The sequence below is a fragment of the Gymnoscopelus microlampas genome (genome assembly GCF_963454915.1).
Source record: "Gymnoscopelus microlampas genome assembly, chromosome: 10".
NCBI lineage: Eukaryota > Metazoa > Chordata > Actinopteri > Myctophiformes > Myctophidae > Gymnoscopelus > Gymnoscopelus microlampas.
Genome location: NC_139947.1, coordinates 33,402,542 through 33,417,997, shown reverse-complemented (window position 1 = coordinate 33,417,997; position 15,456 = coordinate 33,402,542). Strand labels below are relative to the sequence as shown.

Sequence of the window (15,456 nt, the reverse complement as noted above, 5' to 3'; positions counted from 1 at the left end):
TGTGAGTTCTCACCAGACTGCCATGCCATTGCCAAGAAGAATGTCGGTCTATTCACAAGTGGTACAGCACATGAAGGGATTGCCAGCTGGTTCTGTGCCACTCCAATTCTCTCCTATACAGCTTTGTGTGGACTTGTCTCCCATTGTTTAGCTGTCTCAAATGGGTTGTATTACAAATCACTGGCATTCAACACATGCACATTAGAGTGCACCAAATTCCTGTCACCAAAGCACTGAGCATTTAATTGAGCGTCTTAAATAAGCTCTGTGACAAACTATGGAGAATGAAGTATAGGATACATTTATGCCAATAACTACAATTCTGTAGGTAGTAAGCTCACAAAATATGTAATAACCCATGGCATGGGACGTTAAATGATATTATTTTCTTTGACACATACGGCATCTAGTGGTTATTACTGTGCAGTGCAGTCCCAGATATTTTCTTTGCCTGCGCTATCAAGCAACTCACAAAGTAGATAACGTTGCCCACGTCTGTGCCTTGGAATACGAAACGAGAGAACGAGAAGAGTGTCCACTTAAAATTAACAGTTTGCTTTTAAATTCCCATTTGTGAATGTGGAGAAAAGTATTTTAATTCTACTATATTCTAAATAATATGTCAGCAACACCTTTGTCGGTACAAATATATATTATTGTCAATTGACAATATCACAAATACATATTATTGACAATATCAGAAGATCTTAGATTTCTTTAAGACTAAAGATGGTGATGACATAAGCCAATTGTAGCTGCCTGCCAAGTGCATAAATATGTTGTGAGCAGCACTATATCAACAAGGCCAGGAGCAACACATTCAGCCTGTGTATGCATGTTCACATAATTGTCCAGTAGGTGGCGATATTTTACCAGCAGAACTTGAGATATCCCTAACTGTTCTCTCACCCCAAGATGAAGAAGGATGCTGTCATGCCGAGTGCCTCTCACACACACACACACACACTAGTCTGAGCATCCCAGCAGCGATTACTCCCTCTTTAATCTGAAGTCCACCATTTATGACAACATTACCAAACGTGGTCAGTTGCGTTAATAGCCACAAAAGAAAGATAACACACAAGTGCCATTGCAGCTCCTTAGCTACACCCCCCTGTAGTGGTGGTACTTGGCTAACTAACGTTAGCTAATTGCCTCTGCTGCTGCTGCTATTGTTTGTTGTTGCAGTCTCTCTCTCATCAAACAAATCACAGATGTTGTAGAACAATCTCTCCAAGGTAAGTGATGTGGTTCTGCAGCCGCCGGTTTTCTTCTGCGTTTTGATGTTCATCATCACTGAAATGTGAATGAGGTTGACAGCCAGGTTATTGTGGGGATTGTTTGTTAGCGTTGGAATGCTAACGTTAACCGTTGACCAAGATAGCTGGCTAATTATCCATTAGCATTAGCTTGGTGCTAGCTTGATAGACTTGTTTGCTGCTGCTGGTTACCACGAACCAGCAGCTGAAGCTGGTCCAGCAGCTAACGTTAACTAGCCCTGGTGGGCTAGCATGGGAACAGCCTAATGGATGGAAACAAACACATCTATGGCATCAGCTAACACAAGGTGCATACACATGCAATGGAAAATGACATTATTTCGTTGCCATATTTGAAATGTAGACCACGTAGTGATATTCCAATAGTTGATAGTATGTCGTATAACTTGAAACGGCAAAGCGAAACGCTTCCTTCCCGGGAAGTAGTCTGTCCCATCAAGCTATTGTCACTATAGCTAACGCTATTAGCTGGCCAGCTAACTTGCTGTCTTTGTTTGGGTGACTTGCATTCAACAACTCTGGTGTGATTTGGTCCTGATGTGCATTAGTGCTGATGGTTATTGCAAGGTAACGCATCAGCTATAGCAGCAGTAAGTTAGATGTAACTGTTGGTTTAAGATTTGGCATTCCACTTGACCTGTCACAGGCTGTGGTGTGAAATAGTTGTCTGTGTTTGTAGCAGGGATTACATAAGTTGCAATGTAGTGAAGATTTGTTGGGAGTTGTGTCCGAGTTGGGAAGTGGGGTTTATTCTTATATTGTTCTTCAGTGAGACTATGTGATTGTCATTGAGCTGGCTTTTTCACTTTTTACGTACTCAAGAGGTGACCTGAAGGAAGCAGTGCATACATTTTCCTGACTTTACTTGTTTCTATATAGTTGTCAACTCATGACCCCCCCCCCTACTTACATTATGTTGGCAAAACTACCAATGTTAGACACTGTTTGTCCACTTGTACAGTTGCCATAGTGAATGCACTATGTGTAAAACTGAATGAAAAGGGGCATTTATTTTTTACTGAATGAAGATATTAAGTGGAAAACATAACAATAGGTTCCTGCATATCGTCATACCCCAGCACCTCAAGTACTACTCAACTATTACACTATTACACTGAGCTATTACACTATTATTACAACTAAGTTGGTTATAATCATCATATTCCATCTTTACAGAGCATTTATTGCTCCGATTCTGTGGCTATAGGTCACAGAATTAGTTATAGTTCCCATGGCCCTCTCATCGTATGAAATCTTATCTCACAGACAGAATTATTTATTTGGTTGCTGAGACTCTGAGAGTTATTACGTTTTGAAAGTGTCCTTTGAATTATGTCATTAGTGGAAACTTGATCCCTTTCATCTCCAATAGATGAAGCAAACGCAAGCACATGGCCAAAAACTATATGTGATAAATTGTGCTCGTGAAATAGTTACTTCAAATGAGTAATGAATGACTTAGAAGTCTAATTTGATTTTCAAATGAATTAAAAATCACTTGATATCTAATCCAGACATCCAAAGGTGTTTATTTCTGGGGAGTTTAGTAGGCTAACACCTAGCTGTAGTTTACAACCCTCGTAGACGTATTTACGATTCTGACGTCTTCAATCTACGAGAGTTGTAGGGTGCACCCCCCCATGGATTCGAGCACTTTCGGCACTTTACCCCGCGACACTCCAAACATGTACAAATTGAAAATAAAAGGTGCTTACCGCAAAGCCCCAAATGTTAACTACCTTCGCGGGGTAGTAGTGATCCCCGTCGAGGTTTATCTTTCAATAAAGAAGTCTTTTAATCCAGCTTGTGTCGGAATCTTCACTGTTCTTCTTTTGTTTTAAATGAGTTTGAACTGCGCATTAGCGATTTGGCGGTCGGGAGGTGTATTGCGCACTGCTTCTTCTTTTGTTTAAAATGAGTTTGAACTGCGCAACAGCGATTTGGCGGTCGGGAGGTGTATTGATACATTGTGTTTTCAATGCGCAATACACCTCCCGACCGCCAAATCGCTAATGCGCAGTTCAAACTCATTTAAAACAAAAGAAGAACAGTGAAGATTCCGACACAAGCTGGATTAAAAGACTTCTTTATTGAAAGATAAACCTCGACGGGGATCACTACTACCCCGCGAAGGTAGTTAACATTTGGGGCTTTGCGGTAAGCACCTTTTATTTTCAATTTGTACATGTTTGGAGTGTCGCGGGGTAAAGTGCCGAAAGTGCTCGAATCCATGGGGGGGTGCACCCTACAACTCTCGTAGATTGAAGACGTCAGAATCGTAAATACGTCTACGAGGGTTGTAAACTACAGCTAGGCTAACACCCACGTCAGTATGAAGATGTAGCCTTTTTTAAGAAAAGGAAGAAATGGCACCAATTCTTGGATATGTCCAGTTCCATTTGTATTCTACTCTTATATATGTTGCAGCAACCAAAGTTCAAACACCAATCACTATCACTATTGTAAATATCAAAGGACATCCATTCTATTGAGTGTGACTATTTTGATTAAATCTAAAGTGGTGAGTTTGTCCACACCTAGAATACATCTGACATTTTAATGAGTTGTTGTACTGAAAAGAAGTGACTCTGATGATTCTTCACATAACTACCACATTGGCATTAAACCTGTGAGGCCGGGTTACAGGAGTATGCCATTACAGGCTGCAAGCTGATTACTAGCTAGGCAAGGCACTGAAATTGTAGCTCGCTAATGTGTGCTTAGAAAAGAAAAAAATAACTCTTCAGACTTAGCCAAGAGGGTGATTTAGAACTGTTTAAATATGAAATACTGGTGCACTTTTAATTTTCCTCACACCAGTATTTTACATTACCTACAGTCCATTGCATAGATGCTGTGCTTTATTTTAGAATAGATGGTGTTATAGGCTCTATACCACACAAAAGAACAGATATAAAGAGACTACACTGTAGTGTCTTACTGTCTTTAGTTCACACACATTGGAATCTCGGTATTGTGACTTCGAATTACGTGGCTAATGATGATCCTCGTTTGTGGCTGTGGCTGCGAAAGAATGAACGTTGGAGATGAGAAATCACACTACTGTTTTCCTTTAATGACTAATGCGTATTTGAGTTACAGCAGCTCCTTGTGAGTGATGTGTAGGAAGTGGAAGGCACTGCCTGTGAAGTGTCACACAATGTAAAGGAAGATCCCCTGTGAATTGGCTGCCTGTTCACTGTGCTCTGGCACCCCTTTGTTGGCTGATTTGTCAATACACGCGGTTAGGAATTCAATGTCTACATGCTGCGCTCAAATGGCAGCTTGCTGTTTTTCACCCAGATCACCCCCACTGCATCTTAGCTTCAGCACGTATTATCATGAAGGATAGTTCTCCATTATATAGCCTGGGTCTGGTCTCAGCTCCACTATTTGCTGTGCGTGTACTGAATCATCGTGTTGCAGAAAGGCATGGTAATAACCTATCCTTTTGTGTGCCTAGGCTATACTTTAGAAAGAGGCATTTTACTCTTTGCGAGGCTATTGTGTTTCAGGCTGAGGTGATGAGACTGATTTATTGTTTTAGTTCTGGGATTATATAAATCTCCTATGCAATATTGGAATCAAGTGAGTTATAGAGCAGTGATGAAACCTAGTCTTGGTAAAAAACTAATCCAGACAGGCTGTTTTATGAAACCTCATTACAGATCAGGCTCTTTATTAAGAAAATGTGCAGTGCTGTATCTGGCGTGCCCACTGACTTCACAGACTTCCTTACACCACGACTGCATTCGGATAACAAGGAACATTGTGGATCAACTGATTTAGCTTCTCTCCTTCTAGTGTTTGATATCCATTTCAGTGGAGGATATCTGGTGGTTACATAGAAAATTAATGCTATGAACAAAGGAGCAATGTTCGTTCAAAGAGCTCTTGATGGGCTATTCAAGTACTGTATATTCATTAAAAATAACAATCTGTCAGCACTTACTGACAGCACGCACAACAAGCCAAGCTCTCTTCATTGTTCTCCAAAGATGTTTTTCTGTTCCCGTGCCAAGAGCTGGGTAATTGGCTGTAGCAGAGCCTTGCATGTGTTGTTTTAAGATATTGGACTGACACACACAGGGCACACTGGCAGAAATGAGGCAAGATCTTTTTTTTTGCATTGTTTTGTTCACTTCACCCCCTCCTCTCTTGGCTTATCCCAGCAAGTCGGGGCTACTGTATGATGCAGGATGTGTTTTGTGTTTCCTGACAGCTTCCCTTCACCTCTCATAACGGGAGATCCAAGCATGCAGCATCATATCTCATCTTTGTTTGATACAGGCCTAGTGCTGCAGCTCCACAATTGTGGCAAGGAGATGGTATCTGCAAATTCTATCTGTGTTAACAATTGCAAGCTGTCTTGCCGCATGCTGCCAGTGGTATTTGATGTACTAGATGTGATCAAATCAGTTTTCGCTGTGAACTCAGCAAGGGTGAAGGCTTGCTGGCTTGTATCATGCCTTGAAATCATCTTGTCTGTGTCTTGTTGGGTTGGCATGGCTTCTTGTCTCAACTAATCAGACGTACTGCTATTTTCTCATATTATCAGCCAGGCTCTTGGCAGTTCCTTGAGTTTGGGTGTGGGTAGGGGAAGAAAATCTGTTTGCATGTTTACCATATGTGTATTTATATGTGGCTTTGAGGATAAGTGTATGTTGCAACTTGCAACATTTCAGTGTCATCTGTGATTTATGGTGCCCAAGTAACTGTACAATATAGTGTGTAGAAACTGGAAATGGAGGCTAAGCTAACATGTGTTGGTACTGTGAAACAATGCCAAAGGTAGGACAATGAAACATTGTATGGCTGCTATCATACTGTGTGTTATGGCTGTTTTAGTCTAGGCTGTCTTACACAATGCATTATTTTGCACACATGCCATATTTTTGTGTACTAAATAAACAATTAATAAGGCATACTGTAACATTTAATTTCATTTATTTGGACAACAATAATAGCACTATTACATATCTATTACATAGCCAAATAAATAACATGAATTGGATGTTTAAACATTTTTTTTTTGGACCTCTCAGTGGAAGAGGAAAATTAAATGGTGAAAGATCATCTGGCCAGCCCCCCAGGAGAAACGGGGAGAGAGCAGGGTTAGGAGAGAGAGAAAGAGAGGGGAGGAGGAGCGTGTGTGTCAGTGCTGATTAGGTAAGAGATTGCCTCATGTAATGACACGGCATGGCGCTAGTGGTGCAGAAACGCACACAATGCATACCAGTGTTTTACTGCACACCCCCCGCAGCTGCCTACAAACATGCCTGCCTGCCTAGAGATGTTTGTGTAGACACGCACACACACACACACTCTCACACACTCACTCACTCACTCACTCACTCACTCACTCACTCACTCACTCACTCACTCACTCACTCACTCACTCACACTCTCTCTCTCTGCTGGTATAAATTACACCAGGGGTCATCAACAGGGGGTCCGGGACCCCTAGGGGGTCCTCAGAGTTACTACAGGGGGTCTGCCAAATCTTTGTGTGATATGATTGTTTTTTTTACCATAACCACTTGAACCCTAGCATCCCTTTTCTGAGGAGAACTTTAGCCAAAAATAGCAGATCTACAAGCTCACAACGCCTGCGGCGCGAGGCGTTGTGAGCTTGTAGATCTGCTATTTTTGGCAAAGAGGTATAGGTGTAGAGGGGGAAAAAAGCATACCAAGTAAACAAAAAAGGTTTAATCTGAAACACAATTTTATACAATACAGAGGGGATCCCTGCTTCATCTCTCTCTCAGCTAGGGGGTCCTTGGCCTGAAAACGTTGAAGACCCCTGAATTACACCATCATCGTTAGATGATGGCCTTTTCCAGAGGCACCCACGGAAGCCAATCGCCTTTTCCACGTCGCACTTCTTTTCTCCATGTAGTGCAGAAGAAGAACTGAGGTGGATAAAGGTAGAGATGAGCAAAATGGGCTTGGCGTGTTTTTATTTCGTACCAGGGGTCATTGTTGCAATTGGCAGCAGGATGTCTCAGTGCAAATGCTTGGTGTTAAATGGACTACGTAATGCGTCAGGCCATTTTACACTGTTGAGAGCCAAACCTTTCAGGAGTGTCCTCTTTTCCTACATTTGAGCCATTGAGCGGTCCAAGACAGGTGAAGGTTTCATTGACTTATTGCCCCCCATGGTACTGAGCAATGCCAATTGCTTTTTAGACCATTAGCTGGGCTAATAATAGACCTAAGGTCTGTTATATAAGGGCCAAGCTGCATATTATTGTCATGTTAAGACAAAATGATAAGATGTGAAGATGAGATGTAAAGACCCACTCTGGCTATTTCCTAACACTGTGATTAAGGGTAAATAACAATCAATAAGTAATCAGTAATAATTATCAGGGAGCTCCCTGTAACAGTTGAATGATGCAGTTGACTTAATTGATTTGCTTCATAGAGAGCGGGGGATCAATAGCACCAGTGTTATGTCCTGGGCAGCAGACATATTTCTTTGTCACAGCTCAAAAACTGGCTGCAGGCATAGCTTGCTGTTTCTAGTATAATCTCACCAACTTCAGTGTCTGAGAGATGAAACCAATCACATGCATGCTTTTACACTGTCCTGGTCATAAACCAGTCATGTAGGTAGCTCTGTGATTAATGTCTGTAGCCAGGGCACCGTGCTGTGATTGTTCACATGTACACAAGTGTGCGTGCGCGCGCACACACACACACACACACACACACACACACACACACACACACACACACACACACACACACACAGACACAGACACAGACACAGACACACACACACACACGCAGTCACGCACGCGCACGCACAGCTGCAGAGGCCAGTCTAGTGACTGATGTTTTAATGGAGAGAGCATGTGGGCCTGCAGTGAGCTCAGGCTTTATGCGGCCATAAGGAAATGACCCCTGGTGGTATTTGTGGCTCTGTTCTCAGCTCCAGCTCTCTCTGCGCTCCCCTGTCCACTGGGAGCCCGATGGCAATCTTTATGTCCTTGCTCGCCCTTGCCGGTTAGGTACACCTATTGAGCCCCCCTGGGCTTTTAGTTCACAGGATTGGGCTAAAGGCTGGATTGACTGGGTTTAAGGATGGACATGTTGTCTCTGCACCTCTGTTCCAGCAGCCAGCGCAGAGAAAATGAGTTCTGTGGATTGGGTTTAGATTTGCCACTGTAGCACTTCCACTCTTATACACTCTGGCTGCCATCAGGGAAAGGGCTGTCAGAGAGCGAGAGAGAGGGAGGAAGGCAAGGAGAGGGAGAACAGTGAAGCACAGCAGTGCTATCTAATGGATCAATTTGTAATAAATCTGTTGCCTCAAGCTGTTGTTGTTCGCTTCTACACAGTAAAAGGTGTCTGCATTTCTCAGGCAAGAAAATGCTTGTCAGGCCGTGCAGACAGTGCTATCAGTGAATGAGACACAACTAAATCACCGCAAATCTTTTTTTTCCTCCCAGCTCAGTTTACATGGGTCGAACACATTGCACAGTTTTTAATACAGCCTTTATCAGTGCATTCCATTGGTCAGAATGGGAGGGGGTTCGGACCAGTCGATAGGGCTTGAGCACTGCGATGAGGAAGTAACGCTCCCCTCACATTAAATTTCACCCATTATCCGATATCAGCCATTAATCACGTTGAAGGAGCTATTGATCAGGCTATCAGCCAAGCTTGGTCAATTTATTTGCCAGAAGTTATTTCACATCACAAGGCTCTGCATTGAAGCAGCTTTACCCTTTTGAAAGCCCGCGTTTCCACTGAGCAACAGAACTGAAATGGTCCTGCTATTATGACAACAGTTTGATCTTTAAGGTAACAAAAGAATGTGCCTCTATAGGGAGCACTCTCCCTCCTCCTCCACTAGCAGCCATATGGACCGTACTAATTGTGTTTTACGCCAGCCATTTTCACCGATCCATTGGGGACTTGTGGAAGTGCTGTAGCTATAATGTCACCAGCACCAGGCTGGCTCATGAAAGAAACATTAGCGAGCAAGATGAGAAGACAGGAAGGCAATACACTGCAAGTCAACACAGTTATTGATTTTATTCAAATGAAAGCAGTGGTTTCTCTGCTCGGGATCTGTTGTTTGTTAGCGTTTTAATCCATGTTTTCATGACTCGTTGCAATCTCGGCTGTTGTCTCAGCTAGCCGTTCATTTGTGTCTCACATGTGCACTTTGTCAAGTGGGGAAATGGGATTCCAGGCATGATGTCATTTTGTAAAAAGAAAAAAAAGAAAGAATAATGTTATCACTGAACAGCTTGTTACTGCGGTTCAGTGCATTTATGAGGATGTCACAGTCAAGTGACAACGCTCATCATGTATTTTTTATGCTCATAGTCTTATTTCTAATTGGCACCAGTATCACATTTAGCCTGCAGTAATGGTGCCACAGAGCAATCGTCTCATCAGTTTTGTTTTGTGACACAAACAAAAATGCTGAGGTTTGAACATTGAATGTAAATGTGACATTCACAATGTTTGCTTTGCCCTTCAGGGCAGAGATTGTCTGTAAACTGTTTGAAGTGCTAAGTGCGACTGAGCCAAACGTGTATGTGGGTGTGTGTTTTAACGTGTCTGTCTATAATATGCAATCATGAAAAGGGCACATCCAAGGAAATGAGATCTCTCAAGGAGAGGCTGGGGGAGGAGAGGAAGGAGGGACAGGCCAGTGATGGGAGGGCGGCTTTCATTGTGTTTTCGTTCGCAAACAGTTTTCTTGTAATTATCAAAATTGATGTTTGCTGTGGAGCCATAGATCTGTAGTTTCCCCCAGTAATAAAGTAATGCAGAGAGCTGAGCCTTTAGGCCGGGAAATAAAAGGCAATCAAGCCTCCCCAACACTCTGCCCCTTCCACCCCAAAATGAAGCAGCAGAAATCCTAATTAACTCAACTGAATGGAGGAGCAGCCCTGACTATGCCGATTGGATAGGATGCAGCTAGTGCAGTGGTGCTGCTGCTGCCTATGTGATACACGCTAATGAAGACACTCTACTAGCCTTTGATACACCCCCCCCCCCCCCCCCCTCTCTCTCCTATGTCTTTACTGACGTCCACCTATCCCCATTCTTTTTCCTCAGTGTCTCTCCTGAGGTATTTTATCCCCCTTCCTCCCTCCCTCCCCTCTGCCTGCCTCCTTGCTACTCCTCCTTCCCCACATGTGAAGCTGTGGACAAGACGAGTTCCAGTGATTGAGTGAGAGAGAAGCTTTGTTGCCTCGAGGTGTCTGGGAGTCCTGCACAGTAAATCGGTGAGCTAGAAGATGGCCTCTGTGATGGTTATCGCTGCTTATGTAAAGAATGCTCTGAGACAGAGAGAGGGAGACAGAGGACGACGGAGAGAGAAAGAAAAAGAGAGTCGGCATTGATCTCTTCCCATTGATTTCATAGATCCTCTTTCAGATGACACCAAAGTTGTCTTTTCGTGTCATCTTCAAGTGCTTCTTTTGAAATAAGCAGCTCTGCAAATTACTCCTGTCATCAGACTCCCTCGCTCTGTACCGGCATTGTGTGATCATCTGTGTGGGTTGAGAGTCAGGTTAAATCTTGCTGTGCACACTCACCTCGTTTGTGCTTCCTATGTTTGTGTGGCAGCAGCAACATGGTGAGCCTTTCAACATCATACTCCGTGATCGTGATGCGTTGTGCTTTTGTGGTGAGCAAACCACGTTGCCTTGATAGGCCTACAGTGATGGACCCTACATAGAAATTGACAGTGCAGCTTGGTGGGTAGCTCTGAACAGAAACATTTCCATGTCTTTGTTGTAGATGTAGAGGACTGACTGTTTGAAACCTGAGCCAGCCTCCGTTTGCAGCCAGCTGCTCCTCACTGTTTACCTGTAAGCTCTTTGTCTGTGCGTGGCTGCAGAGCTGTCACCTCTCCCCGTCTTTGTTGTACCAGGCAGGCCCAGGTGCCTCCAGGGATGGACAGACAAACAGAGGAAGGGGGGGAGGAGAAGGCAGTACCCCCCCCCCCCCCACTGCTGTTCTTCCTCCTACATGTATCCCTTGCGACCACTCCGCCTGACAAGTTTCCAGGCACTCAAAAAGTGGCAAATCGACTCACTGTAGGATTCACTGTCACTTAGCTGAGCAGCACACCAGGAGACCAAATCCAACTTATTCTGCCTTCGCTTCCCATTCCACTGCCTTCTGAAAATGTAGAAAATGCTGTTTGGCAGAATTGCCTGGACCTGGTTCCCCGTAAATATTAGCCTGTTCCACTCCATCCACAACTACCCGAAAATCCTCTCCAGTGAAACAGCCTTGGTTTGCTACTGATGACAGCTTGATTAAGTGCTCTTTCATATTTCAAATACATTACAACTAGATGGTGGTGCTAGTCAGAGGTATTTTCAGACCTGATTGCAGCTGCATTTGAACAAAGTAAAAAATAAAGGCAGGTCAATTAGCAGTGCTGGCACACCATTTGAGGAGTATTTCCACAAGGCTAAGATGTGTTTGTGGAAATGTTTTATTATATAGTGGTTCAGGAAAATGTCTTTTTTAATTCTTTTTTTTTTGTTGTCATCACAAAGCAAAACCTGCTTGGCATGAAGCGAGCACTTGCTGCAAACACCAAAGGTATTAAGTAGAGCAAGGTGCCGTCTGGCTTTCTAACTCAACGACACACCTGCCTGTGTGTGTGTGTGTGTGTCCATGCACAGCCTCTGACACCACGTGCACGCGTTTACACAAACCCTCGGTGTAATGAAAGCCAAAAAATTCTCCTGACAGGAGGAGTTTAAATTTCACTCCTCAGTGAGACAGCTTTGTCACAGGGAACAGATTTACCCACACCTCTGGCAGCCCTCAGAGACCCCTGCTTAGAGAACCAACAGCCCTCATCTCTCTCTCTCTCTCTCTCTCAATTCAATTCTCTCCGAGTCCTTACCACTCTCTGTATTTAGAAGCCCAGTATCTCCCTCTAACCAATGACGACTTGTTAAATAAATCTGTAGATAAAACAATACTGCACAATGTAGAGCATTTTCCCTGTGCTTTTTCTCCACCCTCTCTGCTGTTTGCTCTGTTCGACTCTTCAGTTGTTGTTTTTTGTCTTGTCTGTGCAGCTGCTGTGAAAGATTGTGACAACAGCCAGAGAAAACCAAATAGTCTCTGTTGCTCTCTCTTTCTGTCTGTTGCTCTCTCTCTACTACTCTACCTTGCTTAACCTGGTTGCTTTATATTACATGGGGCTTGTCTATCTTGTATCCGCTGTCATCTTACGAGGAAGACAACGAAAGTGAGAGATGCACGTGACCTTCACTGGGAATTCAGCTTTGGGGTCGGAGGTGTGTGTGTGTGTGTGTGTGTGTGCGTGTGTATTAGTGAATCGGGGGGTGGGTTCTCTGCGGCACAGGAATCGACGGGCATGTTTTAATTGTTTGTGACACGTGAAATGAGAAACAATAATGTGCGAACAGCGGGCCCAGGAGATTACAATCTGGCCGACCATTTTGAAGGAGTGCCGGGGAGATGCATTACCGCCATCTCTCTCCCATTCTGTCGGTCGTAAACCACTCACTAGCGTTTATCCAACAGTGATTTCTCCTCTGTTCACCTCCGGGCCCCGCTTGCAGTCCTGTGTAGAAGACGGGCTGGGGAAAAAAACCTCCCCAGCTATTTGAACAAATCCTCTAAGGTGTTGGCGCTGTGTATGATGTTTGTGTGTCAGCTTGTGTGTGTGCACAGTAAAATCCTCAGTTTTAATTCTGAGAGTGTACGCTCTCAGAATTAAATGAACACTCAGGATTGTGTGTGTGTGTGTGTGTGTGTGTGCAGGCAGTGGCAGTTTTAGGCAAATCTCTCTGCACCACCACCTAATTTGACTTGTTAATGGGGCATTGATGAGTCTAGGGGGAAATCGGCCAAAGAAGCACAAAAAACGCACAGTAAAAAAAAAAAAAACTTTACTGCTGCCGCGGTAAAGATGCCGTTCGCTCCTTCAACACACGCTGACAAAAGAAGGAGAGGCGAGTGAGTCGAGGAAATAAAGAATTACAAAAAAAACAGGTATGAGGAGATGTAGCTGTCATGTGTTGATGCCTGCGGCCGCCTGCTTCTCAAGGAGGAGGGGGGGAGGCTTCAGCACTCAGTGTCCAACCTGTGATTTGTATTAAAACATTTTCAATTGGTCTCCACTGCATTGAGCTGAAGTAGATCTCTCCCTCTAGGGCTATTTTTTATTTTTGTACATCTTTACCAGAGCTCATTGTTAAGCAGACATTGTTGAGTTCACACGGTAAAATCCTGAGTGTTAATGTAAGTGAAAGTGTGAAAATGGGCAAATTGGAAAAATAACTGCATTTTGCTGTGCAGTGGGCTGAGGACATAAAAGGTAGGGAGCAACCCAAGCCTGAAGTAGTTACAGGGATGAAAAGCACGGTTGCTAAAGTGCTAGGTATTATTTGAAGTACGTATCTGCTGCTGCTGTTTGTTGCTCTAGCCGCTATAGTCTGATAATTCATCTTTTAGATTTTATCGCCGTACACTTGCCCGTTCATGCATGGGGTTTACACACACACACACACACACACACACACACACACACACACACACACACACACACACACACACACACACACACACACACACACACACTCACACTGTGTAGCCCCATGCAAACACAAATTCCCCTTGACAGCGAGGTTAGGTCCCTGCTTTAATATAAAACAAATGATTCCAGGATGAAATACTCATCATTCTGCCATGCTGCCACAGCCGTCCAACAGTTGAGTAGTGCTGCTGCAACAAAAGACTAGGGCTGCCTGCACCCAGATCCCTCACAGGGGCATCTTGTCTGTGTTATCACTCTGGCTAGTGCCGCAATTAATATTAATGTGCTTTAAAGCACGCTCCAGCAGCCTCGCCTTGCTCTCTCTCTAGCTCTGCGAATGTGTATGACTCAGTAGGAAGAGAGCAATAAAGTCAGCAGGGGATAAAAATCTGGGCAGGATATGACAGTCCTCATGTCAGCTGTCTGGGAGCTGGAGGGGTGTGTGGATAAAGACGAGGGATGAAGCTGAATCCTAGCCAGACAGACAGACAGACAGACAGGCAGGCAGGCAGGCAGGTAGTAAGGCAGGGAAGGTAAGAGACTCCAATCATCCACAACAGCTGCGCTGGGGGTTGCGAGCAACCTGTTTATTTAGTCGTGTTGTAATGATGCTTGACCTTTTCCTTCAAGTCCATGGCCTGACCTTTAGCACGCCCTGTCTGCAACACAGTGTGGTGCTCTGTGTGTGTGTACTGTGTGTACACACACACACACACACACACACACACACACACACACACACACACACACACACACACACACACACACACACACACACACACACACACAGCTTCCTTTTCAGGGAGCTTCATGGTCTGCCAACTCCAGTAGTATGCATTAGGTGGTTAGTGCAAAGCATTTAATTATGCAAGATGACACTAAACTGTCTATGTTATGATTAGCCCAACACGTTACAACCTTAATCTCTTACCTTTTTTTCCTTACTCCTTCCAGGAGTTTGGGTGGAGGTGTGTGGAAGGTTGGAAGGGACAGAGTGGCTTTAGAATTCACCTAGATTCCCTTTTAGATGTTACAAGAATTGCTGTCTCTGCAGCCAGTGTTTCCCTCCCTAGAAGCACTTTGATCTTTCCCTCTGCACCCCTCGCTCTCTTGCTCCCCTCTTTGCTCCCGTGCCCTCAGATAGTTTGTCAGATGATACTAGGTCAAGCCTTTCCTTTATGTGTGTGCCTACGTCCCCACTCTGCAGTGCGCTGAGCCGCTTGTCATGGCAGGCAAGGCTTCCTCATCTCTGGCAACAGCAGAAGCAGCCTATGTAGGGTGGAGTGATTCAGACATCCAGCCAGCCATACGAACAGCCAGTCTGCCATGCATATGTACAGCCAGCCATACAGTAACAGTACACAGTCAGCCAGCCAGTCTTGCATACCAATAGTCAATCGCCCGTAAGTGCAGCCAACCAGCTGTACGTATAGACAGGCACGCAGCCATCTGTATGTACATACGTAGTATATACATAGTACTAGGGATAGCCATGTAGGGCTGTCACGATTACAAATTTAAGTTGATGATTAATTGTAATAAAAAATTGCATAGGGCAGATGACAAATAACTTAAATATATAAAAAGAAATGATTGACATTTAACAATTTTATA

General features: G+C 44.1%; 1 protein-coding gene across 1 annotated transcript in view; it reads left to right on the top strand.

Moving 5' to 3' along the window:
• The first annotated feature begins 952 nt into the window (after positions 1–952).
• The window catches only part of rerea (arginine-glutamic acid dipeptide (RE) repeats a), a 174,532-nt gene continuing 160,028 nt past the window's right edge, over positions 953–15,456 (top strand). Inside the window, exon 1 of the mRNA XM_084070209.1 lies at positions 953–1,238. The gene's annotated coding sequence lies outside the window, so the exon portion shown is untranslated. The remainder of the gene's footprint in view (positions 1,239–15,456) is intronic.